This window comes from Acanthaster planci, linkage group LG05 (genome assembly GCF_054643075.1).
Source record: "Acanthaster planci isolate LZ-2023a linkage group LG05, COTS_SCS, whole genome shotgun sequence".
In the NCBI taxonomy this organism is placed as follows: domain Eukaryota; kingdom Metazoa; phylum Echinodermata; class Asteroidea; order Valvatida; family Acanthasteridae; genus Acanthaster; species Acanthaster planci.
Window position 1 is genome coordinate 15,599,495 of NC_141781.1, and position 21,633 is coordinate 15,621,127.

The 21,633-nt window shown below is 39.8% G+C and overlaps 2 protein-coding genes and 1 long non-coding RNA gene across 5 annotated transcripts in view; 1 reads left to right on the forward strand and 2 right to left on the reverse strand.

Annotated features, from left to right (window-relative positions):
* Positions 1 to 8,557, reverse strand: part of LOC110977259 (G protein-coupled receptor 54-like) — a 158,087-nt gene extending 149,530 nt beyond the window's left edge. Inside the window, exon 1 of the mRNA XM_087137226.1 lies at positions 6,173 to 8,557. The gene's annotated coding sequence lies outside the window, so the exon portion shown is untranslated. The remainder of the gene's footprint in view (positions 1 to 6,172) is intronic.
* LOC110990465 (G protein-coupled receptor 54-like) overlaps positions 1 to 21,633 on the forward strand; it is a 218,528-nt gene that overhangs the window by 108,058 nt on the left and 88,837 nt on the right. The window lies entirely within an intron of this gene.
* LOC110990464 (uncharacterized) lies at positions 15,736 to 18,758 on the reverse strand. The gene is made up of 2 exons (XR_002599839.2): positions 18,495 to 18,758; positions 15,736 to 17,744 (listed from the first exon to the last, which is right to left on the reverse strand). It is a non-coding gene; the product is annotated as an uncharacterized LOC110990464 (long non-coding RNA).

Here is a 21,633-nt window from a genome sequence, read left to right on the forward strand (position 1 = left end):
CACAAATACCAATAAAATTCCAGGTGGTCTTAAACCTTTGCAAATGACTGTACTTCGGGAAATAACGTGCTTTAAATTAAATGTTATTTGACTCCTCGTGATGAAGTCATCATCACATCCGGTACAATTTCACATAAAACACCTCATTTCTTTGTTATCTGCAACGTTTGAGATCAATAGGATGTGTACCTCCGGAGATATAAGGCTTTAAATAGTGTACGTTTAATAACACGTGACTTGATGACGTCATCATCACAGGTAAATATTCCTCTAAAGCACATCTTTTGCAAGATATTTGCAAGATTTGAACCCGATCGGACATGTACTTCAGGAGACGTAGGGCCGTAAAGAGTGTGATGTGTACCCATGCACCAACTTTACATTTTATATTAAAACGGTGACTGCAGTGGTGACTAAAGATATAGAAGATGACAGCCCGTATGTAAAGCTAAACTGACGTTTTGTGAGTCCGTTCCCTTTGTCCCAAATACTGGATATAAAGAACCCATAAATACAGCAGAGTGCACCATAGTGTCTCCTGATAAAGGTATCATCACATCAGGTCAACCTTCGTCTCTAACACTTCCCTTTCTAGTTATCTGCAAAATTACAACCAGATAGGACATGTCCTTTAGGAGATATAAAGCTTTGAAGTTTACAGGTTTAATGTCAAGTCACATGACAGATGATGGCGTCATTGTGACTATCATTTAATTAATGACGATTTTATTAATATTATGTGTTAATTATTTAAATTATTATTGTAGTGGTCCAGCCCTGCTTTAAACTATCAGGGGGTGATTCGTCCACCGGTGAGGGAGGATGATGAAGGGAGATTGAACATGCCGAAATAACTCGACCCGAAACTTCTCGTCTTTACAAGTGTTATGGGTTCTAAGGCTTAACAAAATAAGGACACTCCACAACGACTGCGATGTCTGCCATGTCTATATTGTGCCTGTCGTCCACACCACATTTGAACAGAGGAGGGCGCTATAACTCTTTCCTAGACATCTCCCTCCTTTTTTTTTCAAACATGAATAATTAACAAACTTGGTAAAGCTTACCTTTAACATCTTGCACAAAAGAGAAACAAAAAATCATCTTTCTTTCTTCGTAAACTTGACTTTCCAGAAAAAGAAATAGAACTTTGGAAAAGAAAGAATCTTTAGTCTCCAGACACCTGTAAAGATAATAAAGTTAAGTGAACTGCTTTTACTTGGATTAAAACCAAAGGCTTCCACATTTTGATGTAAATTTTAAAATGCCTGATTTGTCTATTATGATGCACCTAAGTGTAAGTTTGTATGAAAATGAGAGGTATGGAAATTAAACCAGGTTAAACATTAAAATTGTCCTCTGAAAAACTGAATCACAATGGAAGTGTCCTTTTGTGTGCAATCACTCCTTGTTTGGTGAAAATCTGCATGACAGAATTTAGAGTTCATTGTCACGTTCAAACTACAAAATCCTTGAATCTAGATGGTGGTTTGATGTTGGATCGAGTTCGCGTGGACTTCAAAGAGATCTGTTGGCTGCTAGGTGGATTTGTCTTGGGTCGGTCTGGATCTGTGGTCGTTTTCACTGGCTTGGCTGGTTCAGATAGGACTGTTGGTTTATTTGATGGTGGGGTTGAGGTAGAGACTGAGTCTGGCTGGACTGGGGTTGTCGCTGAAGAACTTTTCTCCGACTGTTGAGTTGATGCCCGGAAGTGCTTTCTGTTACGTCTAAGCACTTGTCCACTGTCTAGCTCGATGAGATAGGAACGGGAACCGTCACTGGCCACACATTTTCCAGGTTGCCATGATGTGGTCTTGCTGGTTGGCTGAATTCTGACTGGTTGTCCAATCTGCAGTTCCGGTAGTGGCTTTGCAGATTTATCATATTGGTGTTTGGCCTTCTGCTTTCGAAGTTGGATATTGTCTGGCACACCTTGGACGATGTTTGGTTTCAGATATGCTTCAGGTGTTGGCAACAGTGTTCTCGCCCGTTTAGACATCAATTTCTGCACTGGACTGCTGCCACTGGAATCAGGTGTGTTACGCCAATCTAGAATTGCAAGATGAAGATCTTCTTTAGCTTTGGTCACTTTCTTGATGATGTTCTTGGCAATCTTCACTGCTGACTCTGCTTTGCCATTACTCTGACTGTGGTAGGGAGAAGACGTAACATGCTCAAACTCCCATTCTCTGCTGAATTCCTCATAATCCACAGCAATGAACTGAGGCCCGTTGTCAGTAATTACCTTGCTGGGTATACCGAATCGTGAGAAATGCTTCTTGGTGCACTCGACTATGGTTTCTGATCTGGTGTCATCAAGCTTGTCTAACTCCCAGTAATCGCTGTAGTGGTCAACTGTAATTAGGTAATCAGCATGCCTGTAGTGGAAGAGATCTTGACTGACTACGCTCCATGCCCGATTGGGAATTTCATATGACATCATCGGCTCTTTCTGTTGCTTGTTCATGAACTCATTACAAGGCTGGCACTGGTTGACCCTGTCTTTGATCTGACTTGCCATCCCTGGCCAGTATAGCACTTCTCTGGCTCTTCGTAGGCACGCTTCTACACCCAGATGGCTTGAATGGATTCTGGTAAGCATCATGCTGTGCATAGACCTGGGTACAATGACCCTCATCCCTTTGTAGAGAACACCATCCTGAATGGTGATTTCTTCTTTGAAACCAAAGTACTCACGAATGCATATGGGTACTTCATTTCTCTGCTCTGGCCATCCGTCCAGAACTACATTCTTCAACACTTGAAGAACTGAATCAGACTGTGTGGCCTTCTTGATTTGCAGCTGTGTGCTATCTTTCATGCATAAATAGCTGGATTGGTTGATGACTTCAATCTCTGACTGGAGTTGCTCTTCCTGTCTCAGCTGGAACATCTGATATTCTGACAAGCAACTCTTATATGTGCTCTTCAGGGAAGCCCGGCTTAGCATATCAGCGATATACATTTGGCTTCCTGGCAGGTACTGCACATTCAAGTTGTACTTCTGTAATCTCAGAAGCATGCGTTGGAGCCTCTTGGGAGCTTTATGTATTGGCTTTGTGAAGATTGGCACCAACGGCTTATGGTCGGTGTTCACTTTGACCAGCTCTCTGCCATGCAAATACTTGTCAAATCTCTCACACGAGAAGACTATGGCTAGGCACTCTTTCTCTATCTGTGCATAATTCTGCTCTGCAGAGGTGAGGGACCGGAAGGCAAATGCAACTGGTTGCCCATTCTGAAGAAGAGTTGTTCCAAGCCCTTTCTCTGATGCGTCACACTGTATTGTGACTTCTTCCTTCAAGTCGTAGTACCTGAGTATTGGAGCACTGGCAATCATGTCCTTTATCTGCTGAAAGGACTCTTCCTGTTGTGACTGCCATGTGAAGATTGTACTCTGCTCTGTCAACTTTCTGAGTGGCTCGCTTACATCGGCAAGCCTTGGCAAGTACCGTGATAGGTAGTTGACACATCCTAACAGACGCTGGACTGCTTTCTTGGAGTCTGGTCGCTGCAAGTTTTTTTATTGCCTCTACCTTCCTCGGGTCTGGGCGGACTCCTTTTGAGGTCAAAACCTGACCCATGTATGTCACCTCATCCAGTCGCAGTCTAATCTTCTTTCGGTTGAGTTTCAGGTTTGCTTGACGTGCACGGTGCAGCATTGTCCTCAAATTTCTGTCATGTTCTGCTACATCACAGCCGTACACTAGAATATCATCAGCGATGACTGCTGTGCCAGGCAGCCCCTGCAATATCTCTATCTGTCGTCGCTGGTATTCTTCTGGTGCTGATGCTATTCCAAACGGCATTCTCAGATAACGGTATCTGCCGAATGGGGTCCAGAAAGTTGTCAGGAAGGAGCTCTCTTCATCAAGTTTGACTTGATGAAATCCTTCCTTTGCATCTAGGACTGTAAAGACCTTTGCATTAGCGAGAGAGGGCAATATCTCGTCAAGTGTTGGCATCGGGTATTTAGGACGTTTGATAGCTTTATTTAGCTCTCGTGGATCTAAGCAAACGCGCATTTTGCCCGGTTTCTCAACAACCACTAGGCTACTGATCCATGCTGTAGGCTCGGAAACTTTTGCTATGATGCCTCGTTTCTCTAGCTCACGTATCTTGTCATACAGCTTATCTTTCATGGCAACCGGAACACGACGTGGTGCATTCTGCACCGGTCGCACAGCAGGATCAATATCGATGTGGTACTCCCCTGCTAGGCATCCTAACCCTTCAAATACATCACTAAACTCAGACACAATGTCAACCTCTGTCAAGGGCACTGTGTCATGCTGCATGCTATTGATTGCACTGTCAACATGTACGCTTATGAGGCCCATCTTTGTACATGTCTGTTGTGACAGTAGGGGAGGCTGACTGGAATCAACTATCTTGAAGTTAAGATTCCTCTGGACACCTTTATAGTGACATGTCAGGTCACATTCTCCTTTGACATTGATGACACTGTCATCGTACAATTTCAATCTGGCTGATGACTTTTTCATGTGAGGCTTTTTTGTCTGCTTGACGTCACACAGGGTGTCAAAGGACATCACGTTGCAAGTTGCCCCTGTGTCAATCTGGCACTCAATGCTTATCTCGCCAGGCTCTGAACTGAATGTCAGCGGAATCGTAAGCACTTTGTGGCCGCTGCTGATAGCCCCAAGTAGTTGCACACCAAAAATAGACTCGTCTGTATCACTTTCTGATGGTACTTCTTGCATTACGTGCAATCTTTTCTGTGTTTCTCTCCATCTGCATACTGACTGGAAGTGGTTCATTTTTCCACACTTTCCACATTTCTTTCCATAGGCATTACATTTCTTCTTGTCCCACTCATGTGAAGATCCACAGTACTTACAAGATTTCAGTGTCTTGGGCTTCTTGGGGTCTTTAGGCTTTGATTTGTTGGCGCTCTTTGCTTTTGTGCTCTCTCGTTTCTTTACGGCATGCATGGTTTCTGTTTGTGACACATCAATCTGCTTGAGCTGTTCTTGTGTCAGCTCACTGATTCTGAGGGCTTCAATCGCTATCTTCAGATCACATTCTTTTTCTCTGAAGAGCCTCGCTCTTGCTGCTTTATCTCTAGTTCCAAGAACAAGCCGGTCTCGGATCATCTCTGTTTCTAGCTGACCAAATTTGCATTTCTCTGCTAACTGCCGTAAGCGAATGACATACTGATCTATGGTCTCATTCGGCTGTTGATCAGCAGTATGAAACTGATATCTCTCATACAGTACATTTCTGCTTGGTGCAAAATGTGCCTGTAGCTTATCGAGAATTGTTTTGTGGCTTTTCATCTCGTCATCTGTGAGCTGAAGCTGCTTCAGAATATTCTTGCACTCTTTTCCCATCACACTTTTCAGAGTAGCCACTTGGATTGTTTCATCCTTTTTATCTAGTTCTACTGCTTTGCAATAGTCCTCAAAACTTTCTCTGAAAAAGTTCCAGTTATTGGCAAGATCCCTCCCTTTACAGTTCATGGCCTCCGGCGGTGGAATTTGATAAGCCGCCATCATGCAAAGTCGTTTGTGTCGTTATTCCATATGCGTGTGTCGAGAATGCATGCACCTGCGTAGCAATGCTCATGTATTATCGCACATTACACTGTAATTTCGGAAGTGTTGTTGACTTACTCCGGAAAAACCTCTCTTGTTCTCGGTTGAAGGCTGGCTACTCCAACACTAAGTTAAGCTCAATCAAGTCTCTGATATTTTCTCAATATATCAGTTCACTTCTGACACCATGTTATGGGTTCTAAGGCTTAACAAAATAAGGACACTCCACAACGACTGCGATGTCTGCCATGTCTATATTGTGCCTGTCTTCCACACCACATTTGAACAGAGGAGGGCGCTATAACTCTTTCCTAGACAACAAGTATTGGTGCTCTATTTATTCCATCACAGTGATCACACCAGCTGACCAGTCCCAAAGTAGTAGTGGAAAGGACAGGTTGAGCCCCAGTCGAAAATTCCAAGTGACGAAAATTTACAAGTATAAAAGAAACCGTGTACAATTGAAAGAATAACGGACGTCTTTAGTCATGTAAAGGCTATTGTCCTTAAGTACATGTACATACATGTAACGTTATTCATGCAGGTTCGAGTGTTTGACATATCGTAAATAAAGTTTTCTGAAAAGTTATCACTAAATCCTTTATGAAACCCACCTTGACTGTTCAGGGATAATCTATTGAAGTGTGGGTTCCCACCCAAACTGGCAACTCTAGGTTTTCCGGGGTTTTAGCATCAAAACTTGGTTTGTTTCCACGTCGACTGCTCGGCGGAAGCGACAGCCATGATCTTCAGAATGCAAAAAGACTTACTCCGCGTGCGCGTTTTGGCACGTAGGCCACGAAGACGTCGCCTTCATAAATTATGTTAATGTACTATGCCCCAGATCTCCACATTATTATTGATGGTTTATTTCAAACACTGTGATTGTAGCCCGGAGGCTAAATTGCCTCAGTACACACAGCTTAACTGTTCAATAAATAAAACATTAAAGCATTAAGTAGACGCATCTCATCTTAAATAAACACAAAACAACAGTCAGAAAATGAAAATCACTTAAAATACAAACACAAATTGCACTGTTATAACCGATGCCCACAAAAACACAAATTTATTAAAACCAACCCTTAACAGATTAATGGTTCAGCAGACTTACAATATATGGGATGCGACTATTCTTGTAACGTTTGTTCTTACATGCTAATGCGGACAGGTTTATGGCATTTCTGAGTTGATATTGCACTTAACTGGGGTAAGCATTATGGGTGTATTTGAAGGCTTCAATTTGGTTTTGACGACTTTTAAGAGACACAAGATTGTATTTAGTCCGTGCTGATTCATAGTCTGAATTCTCTATACCGAGAAGATTTTGAGTTCACGTTTTTGAATGCTTTACAACTGCCCTTTATGAGATTTTGTTAAGCCTGCATTCCAAAACGGTGTGGCATATTCTATAAGTGACCGAATGTAACCCCTAAACACTATTAACAGATTGGTAATAGGCAAGTTAAATTTCTTCAACAATTTAAGCATGAAAATTTTAATGTTAACATTATGATAAGTATGATCGACGTGTTTGTCCCATTTGAGGTCTGAACTAACCAGAACACCGAGAATCTTCACACAAGCAACCATCTGAAGATCAGTATCTAGGATTTGCAGTGATGGAAACCGGGGAATTTTTTCATGAAGTCACATTCATATTGCAATATTTTTCAGGGTTAATTTTCATATGATTTTGCAAAGCCCACTCACTAAATTCGTGTAACACTGGTTGGATATTTGTTGGATGATTATTTAAACAATTCTTAACAAGTGCCGTATCATCAACATATTTCAGACTCAGAAACCCTGTTATTAACAGTGTTCCCAGAATTAACAGCTCCATTGAATTTAGCCAAAAATCCTTGCGGGCCAAATTTTGTCCCTTGAGGTAGACCACCTTTTAAAACATTGAAGTCAGACAGCACATTTTTACCTTAGATCGCTGAGCTAAGAAGTTGCATATCCACGAAATTAATGATGGGCGTGTGCCCATACGAAGCAGATTCTGAATGAAAACAGAGTGATAAATATGGTCAAATGCTTTATTAAAGTTCGTAATTACCAACGACTTCTGGGGGATTCAGCATGAGAACATAAATTGTCTACAAGCTTAACAAGATGAGTTGTTGATACCCTTTTCTATTACCACACTGGTTTGGATCTAAATTCATGTGAATGTGCGCGTAACTCACTGAACAACAACAAAATGGCTACTTTAGCAAAATGGTAGATTAAAGATACTCGCCGTAGCTTATTCCATGTGGGTAGAGAAGTTTTCGGAATAGGAACAATGATTGCCTTTTTATACTGGTTTGGAAAAACACCTTCCTGGTACGATGTATTAAAGATATTTGTAAGCGGCTCACTCAATTCATATGCAAACTCACGAGGCGCTGGGATTCCATCTGGCCCACCTGCTTTCCCGCCTGGAATTTTCCAAAGTTGTTTATAAATCTCCCAAACTGGAACTGAAGGACACGGCTCAGGTCATGGGCAAATAGGCAGATCAAGATCATGGGCCACTGATGTGAAAAACTCGTTAAATGTGTTTGCAATAGCGAATTTATCATTGCGATCGACGCCAGAAGGAGGGATGATTGTGGGATCGGATTTGGTGCCAGATGTCATCATTTCTACGGTACGGTACCATGTAGCCGGGTTTTTACATTTCCTTTGAACACGGTTATAATAATAATCTTTCTTGGGAATGGTAATACGACGGATAATCTTATTTTGTATTAACTTCCATCTTAAATTACTTCGAGAAAATAGTATCTTTCTCTGCTTACTCCACAGTCATCCATGGCTAGTCAGTTTGTATAATTTTATGAATTTGAATGGGAAAAACATATTAATTGGGTCACGTAAAACACTGTAAAATATATCAGTTTTTTGCTGGGTGCCTGACGCCGCATAAACCTCAGACCAGTCGTAGTGTGTTCCATTGGCTACATTCACGCACAGAAGACTGAATACATTGTAGTGAGTAGCATTTATCTTAGGGTTGCACAAAACTGTGCTAAGATAATTGGTGGCTGATAGTGACCAGGAATATTAGTGATGATTTTATCCAAGACAGCTGAACCTCGGATTGGGCAGTCCACCACCCGAACAAATGAACCTGTGATTAGTCGGCTAACATCAAGGTGATTTATATCACCGGCAATAATAATGCCAGCATCTGGATAATCAGTAGTAATTCTGTCAACAGTTTCTTGGAAGTGACAAATCAGGGCATCTGCATTGGGGTCATTTGATGGATAATACAACATACAATAAAACAAACAAGATATAGATCTGGGTAATAATGGTGGTCTTAGTTTGACCCAAAATACTTCAAGTTGCTCTGGAATTGCAGTATCGTAACTCACGGCAAGTAATGAATCATGGGAGTATAAAGCTACTCCCTTGCCACCTCGATCAGACCTTGATCTTGAAAACAAGCAGAAATTATTAATATCAACTTGTTCAAAAGATGTATCCTTTTAAACATGGTTATGTTTCAGAAACACAAGCGATATGAATCTGTTCATCATGATTCAAAATGATCTGAATTCATCCATCTTATTAATCAAAGATCGTGGATTACACACCATAATTCTCGGTAAGCACTGTTAGCTCTAGAAGAATTTTTTGGCCTGTTAGTGGTAGAGATTTGAACCAAATTGGAGATATTTACTCTACAACCACTCTTTAGTTGGCTTTCTGGTAATATCTGATATGATGGCTGAAATGCGACGGTTAGTGTGTCTGCCACCTCTGCGTCCTCGGCTCCCACGATGCTTGTATTTCTTTAGCCATGCGATCTCTGAGACAATAGGCTCAGGTAATGGGTAGTTACCTAGCAAATTCATCAATTCGTTACGGAAATAACGAATAAAGCTGTTTTTCAGGTCAGGTTTTTGACGAGTTTTGTCTACAGAATGTGCAGCTCTGACATGGTCCAGTGTATTAGGGTGGTACATATTTGAAACCTGATGATGGATCAAATCACCCATGATGTGATGTCCAATAGTCCCATTGCTGATCCCGTTATAATGGGGGACACTGTCGGTAATGTTGTTGGGATTGTTAGGCTCCCTATCCACATGTGATTCACAGCAATTGTGGATGTGGATGGCCACATCGTGTCGTCTAAAGGGAGGTCTTGGCCATGGATTAGCAAACAGGTGCAACCGTGCTTCGACCACTTGAGTGACGGGACTCCTGTGTGGTAAAATCCAACTGGTATACCCGTAGAACTACAGCCAGTTACTATACTCACTCGTGTATAGTATTAGACATATGAGGGATGAGCCCCCGAGCACTCTAAATGGAAATAGCCGGTATTTATAGGCAGTTGAGCATCAACATGTCTGCTTGACCATCCTTCCAGTACTTGTAGAAACATAGTCACGAATAAGGCAACTAGCAGCCCAGCCTGCCTCATTGTAGCACTGGGCCTGGTAGTGGTTTGGTTTGGTTTATTTCTTTCCCATACTATACACAATTTAAATAATATAAGGTAATAAAAATAAATAGTATGGAGGGAGGTCAGACAAAAAGCCAAAGCTTGTGTGGGGTCTGCAACCTGCAAAGATAATACATGTAAATTTACAATTATCGAGAGAAACAACTATCAAAATTAATAATACAGAATAATGTGTGAAGGTCTTCATTCGTTCAAGTTAGTAAATAGCTGTATACAACAACAACAACATAAAATCCTAATTAGACCTACAGGTTCAAAAATATATAAATACAACTTTGGCATTGTTTAGTTTCCTATATAATGTTTCCTATAAGTTTCCTTAATGCCTTTTTACGAGTTGCAATTTTCGTCATTGGACAAAGAAATCTGATTTGGTTCCAGAGAAGGGGTTCCTGGTATCTAACAGTGGAAAGGCGAATATTTGTTCTGACTTTACCAAGATGAAGCTTATTTGAAGACTTGGTGTTATAATTGTGAATATCAGTGTTCCTTGCAAAAAGAGATTTATTATTCAGCGGCAGTATTCCTTTTTCAAACAAAAACATCAAATCACACAAGTGATATTTGTAAAGGTCGTAAATAGATAAAGGTATTAAATTTGACAAATAATGGGGCCGAGTGACCTTGAACGCAAGAACCATTTATATGCTTAACGGTTTCTTCTGAATCAAAAACAATTTCTCAAGGTAAGTTTTATGAGTATTTCCCCAAGCCAGTATACCATATTGAAAATAAGACAGAGGTAAGTTATTATAAATAGAAAGCAAAATATGACAGGGAACTAAATAGTTACTCTTTTTGGTATGCATGTATTTTGGTATGCATGTATTCAACCAGCCAAAAGTTGCATAGTTGTGATGATTTAAGGATAGACATAGTTTGAACTACTGAAGAGAAAAGAAATTCAAGAACCATAACTAAAAATACCAGTAATAACAAGCAGCTATAGACTTGAACTTGTAGATGTCATCAGAAGGACGGGTCGATCGCACTTTCCCCGAGACGGAATGTTTTGAAGGGACCACGGTGGAGCTTATACGTGATGGATGCCGGCACGGACCAAGGGATATAGGCATAGCTGACACGCTCGTCGTTACGAAAAGATGCCAGGTGTTACATAAGCTGTAACGTCATTTGATATGAAGTTGTTAGATCCCTTGAAGTCATTTATTATTATTTTTGAGTGTTTTTGACGCGTTTTTCAAGATAAATGCCGATCAGCGTAAAGGAGTTGTCGGCAGTGGATGGGACGGGAAAGGAGTGTTGCAGACCGATCACTGCCGTCTGCAGAGTCGGTAGCAAGGTGCCGTCGAGTGGGGGCACGGTGAGATCTATCCATCTTAATCATGTCGCCTTTCTCCAGCTTCATATGGTTGCAAAAGAAATTCGACAAAAATTGCTTGCAAGTTAAGCTATCTTCGGAACCCTCTGGAATGCCGTGTAGCACAATGTTGCTCTTTCTGCTTCGATTCTCGAGGTCATCTATCCTCAAGCTTAGAGATATACCGGTAATTACCATCGGCACAATTATTAAGGAAAATAAATTCCCGGTGTTTATCGCCAATCAGGTTCAAGCTTGTTTTCAGTTCACCGATTTCCTGATAATGAGTGGAGACGGTGTGACTTACACCAGAAAGCTTGATCTCCAGGTTGGATATCTTGTCCTCCACAGTGGCAAGGGTCTCCAGGATCTTGTCAAGTTTACTATTGACCTGGTTGATTGCGTCACGACAAGGACATCGATGATCGCCATCTTGATCGTCACTCGGGATCGGCGATTAAAAGCGAGGATCTTTACTCTGTTTGCTCAACGATCTTGTAGATTTTTTGACTTCCGTAGTTTCAGACACAGACAATATCACGATGGTTTCAATGCCGGAATGAGCTGATTATGTAACCTGTGGTCCCTTGAGTATGAATGCAGTCTTAATAAATTTTCTTGGGAATAGATCTAAACCCCTGTCTGTTAGTCAAGATATCCGCAAAATTTGAACCCAATCGGATATCTACTTCAGGAGATATAGCGCCTTAAAGAGTTTACATTTAATGTCACACGACTTGTCTCCTGATAACGTCATCGTCACGTAAGGTCACTATTCCTCTAGAGCGACCCCTTTTGAAGATATCTGCCAGATTTGAACCCAAATGGACATTTCCTTCAGGATATATGAGACTTTGAAGTTAAAAGATTAAACGTCTAGTCACGTCACACATAATGACGTCATTGTGACGATTTTCTTTCTAGCTAAAAGCAAGTACCTAATATATAACCAGTCAGACCTAAAAGGGTATCGAGGTCTGGCTGTTAAAAACGTGTACAAAACATATGGGAAAAAATTAAACATTAAAAAATCAATATAAAACGAGGTGATGACGTCATTATGACATCATTATTTAGGCAATGTTTTGAATTATGACCTTCGCCGGCTGTAACCTTGATGACGATTGAGGATCGCAAAGTAACCTGAATTATGCCTTGAAAACCTGTGCAAAGTCAATGGGCTAAAATAAATATGTACAAATCAATAATAAATCACTTGATGACGTCATCATGACGTCAGATTTCAGGGACCATCTATGCATTAGGGTTCTTCCTTGGTATAAGTTTGATGAACATCAAAGGTTGCAAAAGGAATAAAATCGGGGCTACAAAAAACGTGTACAAAACAAAGGGGATTTGCAGCAGAAGAAAAAAGAAGAAACGAGAGCTTATCTGTCCGTTTGCCAACAGAACAGAGGGCTTTTTCGCATTCTTGTACATTTGAACAACTATCATGAGTCATGGCATCATGACATCAAGTCTTTTTTGGTATATAACACCACTCTTTTAAGCTATCTGCAAAGTCTCAACCTGATAGAACATGTACTTCAGGAGATATTGGACTTTAAACAGTGCACCTTTCATGTCTCGTGACTTGTCTCCTAGGTCAGTATACTTCTAAAGCACTCCCTTTTCAAGATATCTGCAAGATTTGAACCCGATCAGACATGTACTTCAGGAAATATGGGGCCTTAAAGAGTGCACCTTTAATGTCACGTGACTTGTTTCCTGATGAAGTCATTATCACATGAGGTCAAAATTCCTGTAAAGCACTCCCTTTTAAGATATCTGCAAGATTTGAACCAATTTGGATATGCACTTCAAAAGATATAGTATTTTAAATGAGGCACTATTTAATGTCACGTGACTAGCCTGCTGTTGGTATTGTCATCACGTGAGGTCAATATTCATTTGAAAACTGTCCCTTCCTAACTACCTGCAGGGTTTCAACCCAATAAGACATGTACAATACAATATTCAATACTAAACATTATATTTTTCGCAGAAAAGGCAAGAAATTAGGTATCTTAAACATTTGTCCCTTTTGACGTTCCATACAAAGCGATCTGCGGTCAGCAGCACGTGGCGGCATTTTGCCAAGTCCCGAGGATAATGTTCTACGCACTGTGCGCTGTCTATGTTGCAGGCAGATATTGGGCGTCCACACATGTACACAGTAGCTTATGCACAGCATGCTAATGGGATTTTCGAGTTGGCAATTTATATTTTAGGGGGTTTTGTCGGCGGCGCTTCACGTGTGTAAAAAAGTACACCAGTTGTGTACTTCATGCAGCTGATCTCGTGCACAATTCACGCTTATGGTTGATTTTTTACCGAATTTTGAAGAATAAAAGAAGTTTTTATTATTAACTTCCCGTCCGATGACGTCATCAGCCCCAAACTTCTCACACGTGTTGACTGGGTAAAGATGGTCATGCACATCAATTTTCATGCAATTCGGACAAACTTCGCCACAGACATCCATTCAAAATTCATTTTTCAGAAATTTTAACCTGTCGCTAGAGGGCACTCGACAATTACGTGACGTCATCAGTACATAATTTGAAAAATACTATACCCCAGCAGGTTAACACCGTTGAAAACAACTCGATATCTGTTACCACTTTTAAACAATAAGGCCACTTCCGGTTTCGACGGGAAGGAAGGGTCACGTGATTTAACGAACACGAGATGAATTGAAGACCGCATTTTATCGTGGCACTTGCTGCAAACAGAATGTTATGGGAGGCCAGGGCCGATTTTATATGGATTTTTATAAATTTAACGGAATATTTAAATATTCAAAATTTAATGATGAATCACGTGATGATGTCATCATGACATAAATAATTCAGAATTATCTTTGTTTCTTAGTGTGTACATGTTGCAAGTTTGACGGCGATCAACGACTACTAAGGCAAAGTTGCGAAAAAGCCAGCGAGAGCTAATCTGTCTGGTTTCAACAGAACGGAGGGCTTTTTCGCATTCTTTTGTACATTTGAACAACTAAGGCATCATCACATCAGGTCACTTTTCGTATATAATACCTCCCTTTTAAGTTATCTGCAAAGCTTCAACCAGATAGAACATGTGCTTCAGGAGATATAGGGCCTTAAGTAGTGCACTTTTAATGTCATGTGACTTGTCTCCTGATGATGTCATCATGTGCCAAGTCATGTGACATGAAAGATGCACTCTTAAAACCACTATATCTCATGGGGTACATGTCAAAACATCTTAGATAACCTTAAAAGGGAAGAGCTTTAGACAAACATTGACTAATGTGGTAAGGACTCCATCATGTGACTAGTCACGTGATATTAAAGGTACATATTTTACAGCCCTCTATCTCGTGAACTACATGTCTTTTGGGCTGAAATTTTGTAGATAGCCAGAATGGGAAGTGTTATAGACAAGGTGGCATGATATAAAGATAGCAAACTGTAATTCGTTATATCTCCTAATGTCCGAAAGGTTTCCAATATTCAATCGATGAGGTTACAAAAATATTGATGGAAACTTTGGGACCTCTTGGATAGATGGAAGGAAGTGAGAAATCCAAATGTGATACCAGTAGTATTTCAAATGAAGCAATGCCCTTTTCTTTAAAAAAAAAAAGACAATGCGAAAAAGCCATTGGCTCTGTCCTTAAGGCATATACGTCCTTCAGTTTTTCTTCCTTCTTTCTCTTCTGACCAAAAGCCCATTTGTTTTGAACACATTTTTTCCACCATCAACTTTGGTCCTTTTGCAACTTTGGATCTTCATCAAAGTTACATCAGTGAAAAACCTCAGTACAAAGATGTGCATAGAAAAATGACGTCAAGTTGACGTCATCAAATGATTAACTGAATTGTTATTATTTATTTCAGCCCATTGACTTTCTACATGTTTTCAAGGGACAATTTTGGTAACTTAGCGATCTTCAGTTTTCATCAATGTTACACAAAACAAAACCTTGATGCAAAGATAATACTAAAATAATTACGTCATGATAACCTCACCAAATGATATGTTAATTTTTGAATATTTAAATATTATGTTAATCTTAAAATCCTTAAAAACTCAAACATGGTCTCCCGCAGCATTCTATTTGCAGCGAGTGCTAGAGTAATATTGGGTCTTCAATTCAAATAGCGCGGGTGAAATCACATGACCCTTCCTTCCGGTCAAACCGGAAGTGGGCTTATCGTTTAAAACTGGTAGTATGTATCAAGTTGGTTTGAACGTTGTTAGTCGGTTGGGTATAGTATTCTTCAAATCATCTACTGATGACGTCACGTAATTGAATCGCCTGAAAACTGATGTAGATGATGATATTTACCATTTACTCACTTAAAACATGTGTGAGATTAAAGACCGATAACATCATCAGACCTGAATTATGATAAAACGTCATTTTATTCTTCAAAATTCACTAACAAATCCACCATAACAGTTTTAAGCATGACTGGTCCATTACATGATAGCTAAAACATTGAAGTCAACTGCATAAAGTGCACAACTTGTGAACCTCTTCACACAGATGAATCGCCGATGACAAAACCCCCCTTGTAATGTTTGAGAACTCGAAAATCCCATTCCATACTGTGCTTTGGCTACTGTGTGCGTGGACGCGCAATATCTGCGTGTAGCATAGTCAGCGCACAGTTCGTAAGGCATATACTCAGCAGTTGGAAAATTGCCAAGCACTTGGTGTTGATAGCAAATCGCATTATATGGAACGCCAATGTTTTTATTGTATCTTGTATTGTGCATGTCGGATTGGGTTCAAACCTTGCACAAAACTAAGGGGAGTGCTTCAAACAAAAATTAACTTGATGTGTTGATGACATCATATGGGGACAAGTCACGTGACATTAAATGTGCACTCTTCAAAGCACTATATCTCGTGAAGTACATGTCAGATTGAGTTTAAACTTTGCAGATATCTTAGGAGTGCGTTAGACGAGCATTGGCCTTATATGATGACGACGTCATCATGTGTCAAACACGTGACATTAAAGGTTCGCTGTTCAAAGCACTACATCTCGTGGATTTCATGTCTGCTTGGGTTGAAACCTTGCAGCACGTGAACAGGACAGACTTCCTTTTAAGTTTATTAACATGGGTTTCTTCGACAGTTTGTTTGTTGTTTGAAAACCTCAAAATACGAAACATTCCTGTGTTTCGTCCCTGAGACAAACGCACAGAGTTCTACTTTTTCTTTGACTCTTTCTGACTCTTTCCCGTAGAGTTTGTACATGTTTTTCTTCACCAGTCGACTTCGATTGTTCGATACATACGAGTTATTTCAAACTTGGCAGACCTTTAGACAACTATTCGTTTTGATGCCATCATCGCGTGAGTTCTTCTTGATTTTTGAATATTTATCTTTTTCCATAGAGTTTTTACATGTTTTTCTCATACCAATCGACTTTGACAGTTTACTAAATCTGGTAGACTTCAGACTCAGAGGGCACTCAGATATTCATCCAAGGATGATCCTGTAATCAATTCGTCATGATAACTTCATTGAGCGGTTTATTCTTTAATTTTGATTATCTAACTCTTTTCATAGGGTTTGGACACGTTTTGAGCTGGCAGATTTTAGGTCATATTCTTAGTCTACCACCTAGAGAGGGTCCCTGTATAAAATTGTGATGATGACGTCAACAGGGGGTCCAGTGACATGAGGGTAAAGCTGCAGTTTTCTGAATAGGTTTTGTGCACATTTTTCTACTAAACACTTACGAGTGAGTAGTCCTGAACTTCAGCTCAAGATTAATACGAGAAGACAGAGAATTTGTATGGTTTATGCTCTGTTATTTGATTTGAAATATACCCAGGAGTCACAATATCAAGTAATATTTCATAACTATTTTCAGTTCGAGCGAAAATTTAAAGGTGCAGTTTTTCTGCATACGTGTGTAAGCCAAATAGGCACTGTCTCTTTCTCTTCTTGGTTTTATTACAACACAACTTTCATCAAGTAGATGCTAGTTGAGCTCAACCAATTAAGGATACGATCGTAGAGTATTAAATTTGTATGAGATCTCCTGCATCAACCACAAGCACTACCCTGCATTTAATCTGAAAAGGTCTTCAGTTATGTTCAGTTCACCGGTTCAATCACACTGCACGGCGTGGAGCCTCCCTCCAGCCAGGAGCAGCCAATACTGAGCCTCAGACCATCCACACCTGTCCAGCAGTTACTAAGTCCACAAGGAACAGTCCACTGTGTACATGTACATACATGCAGTGCTTTCACATGCATATGTAGTTCTTGCACAGTACATCCACAGTCACCACTCAGGCTGGATGCGCTGCCTCACATATGAAATCCAAAGTTGAACCTAGCCACACTAACAGCGGTGAGGTCTAACAGGAGATGAAAGCTGAAAGCCTGGGGCTGAGGGCCAAATAAAACAAACACTGTATTTGTTGGGATTGTGTAAGGTGGCTGATTGGTGACAACCTCAGAGATTGAATGAAAATCAATGCTGGCTGATAAAAAATGATTCACACGGAGTCAGGGTTTGTGTTCTGTGTTTTGATTCTCGTAAAGGGTCTTTGTTTGTCTTTCTCCTCCCCCCGCTTTCTTTCCCTCTTCTTTACTTCTTTATGCTGAGAAATACAATATATATTCAAGATGTAGTTTTTTTTTTTTTTTAAAATACATCTTGAAAATAGTTCGCGGTACCCGCTGCTTCATTTGACTCGGACCGGCCAGCCGACCCCGGCAAGCTCGGTGGTCGAGTGGTTAAGACATCTGCACTAGTAAGCAGGAGGTCGTGGGTTCGAGTCCCACTCGAGTAAGCTTGTGAGGTTTTTTCGCAAGCTCTCGGACAAGCACTGAGCATACAGTGCTTATTAATATACGTTGGGTACGGGCAAACCGTTATATATAAAGACAATATAGTTGGATATTAATTAACAAGCAAATAGTTAGTATTCAGGAGTCCTTAATTAATTAAGCTGCGATTATAATCAATGAGTACATAATAATGCACAATGTGAATGTACATTACACTTCCTAACTTTCACAAAACCATCCCATAGAAATCCCTCCAAATCCCCCTAAATCGCTCCACAGATTGCTTATAAATCTCTTGAAACCAATCCTTATATAATCATACGAAGAAATATTTGGGTAACTCACCCAGCCAATGATTACGAAAAGGGAATCTGGTTGGATACAAGCGCGGTAATTACATTGGGAAAATGGAAGGAATCGGCCGTGATGGTATTGTTTGGTGATAAAGTAAACACCGCCACCCAGTGGCGAGACAACATTCTGAAAGTCACTGTTAATGATAAAGAGCGCCCTCTCTGTCTGAAAATAGTTAGATTTAACAGCATTCATGTACATGTAACGAAGAACACATGCTCTCTTCTCACAGATAAACGAACTTATGAAGTAATTATACTCCAATACACAAGTGGCATTCCATACACATGTACTGAAATTATGAGTCCAGCAGTACACCTGGAATTTACGGGCACTAAGTGACAGCTATAAACACATAGCCAGGCCCTTGCACATGCATCATGGTCAGTGACTCCTTAATATGCATGCATGACCTTTAATCAAATCTTTCTCAGTGTGGATTGATATGACATGCCTCTCCATAAAATACACTTAAAGAACACATTTATAACATGGACAAGAATAACTCGTGCAACATGTCAATCCAACTTCATGTACCAAAAACCGTTATCAATCTCTATATGCCAAATCACTTAAAAATTACAAAACTATTATTTATGTTGGTCATTTCTAAGTTAAGCCTCTTTCATGTACACATGGTCCCAATATGTAATGGACGGTATGCTTTACGTTAGCCCCCTGGAACTTTTAACAAAACACAAACAGACCCATCGGCTTCTCGGGAAGGTATTGTTTTCTAATAATTATAACTACCTGAGAGGCAATGATCACAAGCAAAGAATCAATATAGTTTGCTGGATAGATTGGAGATTACACCATATAACACATGTTGATTTTGGATTATTATATGAATATTTTCTGTAAGAACATCGGTCATCGCACGCGGTAACGTTATGTAAATTATACCAACACAGAACAGTGGGCTAGACGTGTTTTAGGCCATTGACTTTGTACATGTTTCCAAGCCACCATTATGGTAACTTTGCCATGTTTGATTGTTATCAATGTAAAACCCAACAAAGACCCTGAAACGATAACTATTGCAAAAGGATGACGTCATGATTTTTTAAATTGATTTTTCAATATTTATTTCAGCCAATTGACTTTGTACACGTTTTCAAACCACCCCTTGGTAACTTCCTTATGTTTGATCGTCATCAAAACTACAGCCAACAAAGACCCTGAAAAAAAGAATTTTGCACAATTTGTGAAGTCGGAATGACATTATAACCTATTTTAAAACAAATTTGGACATTGAATGTGGCCCTTAGGTTTTGTGCACGTTTTTCAACAGCCAGTTTTCGGCACTCTGGTCAATCCGATTTATTCCATTTATGTACACGGGTAGTCCACCATGGACAGCAGATCCCAGGACAAAACCGTTAAAATGGCATCATCGGAGGTCACGTGACATGAGAATAAAGCTGACCTTTTTCTCAATAGGTTTCGTACACGTTTTTTCTACTTAAGTAGTCTTTATCTTCGGCTCAAGATTACCACAAATGAGAAATCCTGTTTTTTGCAATTGAAATATACCAAAGAGTCAAAATATCAAGTAATATTTCATAAAACTTTTCCAGTTTAAGTGCAAATCACGTGACATGAACTTAAAGGAGCAGTTTGCTGCATGTGTTTAAGGCCCATTGACCTTGTATATGTTTTCAAAGCACCGTTTTGGTAACTTCGCGATGTTTGATCGCTATCAAAGTTACAGCCAACCAAGAGAGACCCTGATACAAGAATTTTTTTTCAAATAGATGTCATCGTGATGACGTCATTATCTGATTTATTATTTAGTTTTCAATATTTATTTCGACCCATTAACTTTGTGCACAATTTAAAGCCACCATTTTGGTAACGCCTGGATGTTTGATCGTCATCAAAGTGATAGCCAACAGGGTCCTCGATAAAAAATTATTCCAAATTACGTCATCATCTGCTTTATTGTTGATTTTCAATAATCATTTTTCCCATGACTTTATACACGATTCAAACCACCATTTTGGTAACTTGTAACAAAGTTACACCAAACAAAGACCCTGATACAAGAATTATTGCAGACTGATGACGTCCTGATGACGTCATTCTGTGATTTTTTTTTTATTTATTTTTGTATTTTTATTTTTCCCTGTCGGTTTTGTACATTTTTAAACAGCCAGTCTTTGGCACTTTTCTCCATGAGACTGACTTCATATCAGGTGTGCACTCTTACTCCAGCTGCTTGTCCATGAACACAACTCATAATCATAATACAATTACATGCTAAACCACTCGAAATCCGAAAAAAGCTCTGTGGTTGTTGCAAACAACCACTTCCTCTAATTTAATTTATTTTCTTTCCTAACATAGTAAAATGTACCTTTATTGTTATTAATCATATCTGGTAATGACACCAAGGATTCCACAAAGCGCCCTAAGCTCTGTAGCTCATAAGCCTGAAGAAACTAATAGAGAGGAGACAGCGCGAAGCAGTTATAGTTTTAGAGGTGGAATTAAAACCTCAGAGCCCCAGAGGAATATTTCGTGTAAAACCCACATTATTACGCAGGGACTAAAGCCCCAATCCACGTGTGGACTTGGTCTAGATTCGAACCCGGTCCGCAGAGATGGAAGGTGAGGAGAAAACCACTACGCTAACCTGACTTCGAATCACATAATCACGTATTACTTCGAACTGATATAAATTTTTTTTTAAAAATCCCCCCAAAACAAATCAGTTAAACCGATGCAAGTCGATCAAGATTATTTAAAATATTAGAAAAGGCAATCCCTGCAATTCAAAGCCTGAAATATCGTAAAAATTGAATTAACTGAAGCAATTATTGTTTATTTCCTCAATAGGACATCATTACTTCAGTTATTGCACACAATTCTGCTTTGCGAAGGTTATTTAGCATGCTTCCAAACTGTGACTTACGAAAATGAATTGGATATATACTCAATGCTCATGCCACATTCAACTTGTAAACGTTGTACACGTCTCTATATTTCTTTAAATTAAACTTAGTCTTCCAAAATCCAGAGACAGCACATTGTTCATGTAAATTTGTCTCTCTGGCGTGTCTGGTCATAATTTTGATTACCTCCCTTGGGAGCCATTATTTTTCTGAATCACGGCATAGTGTTTGTT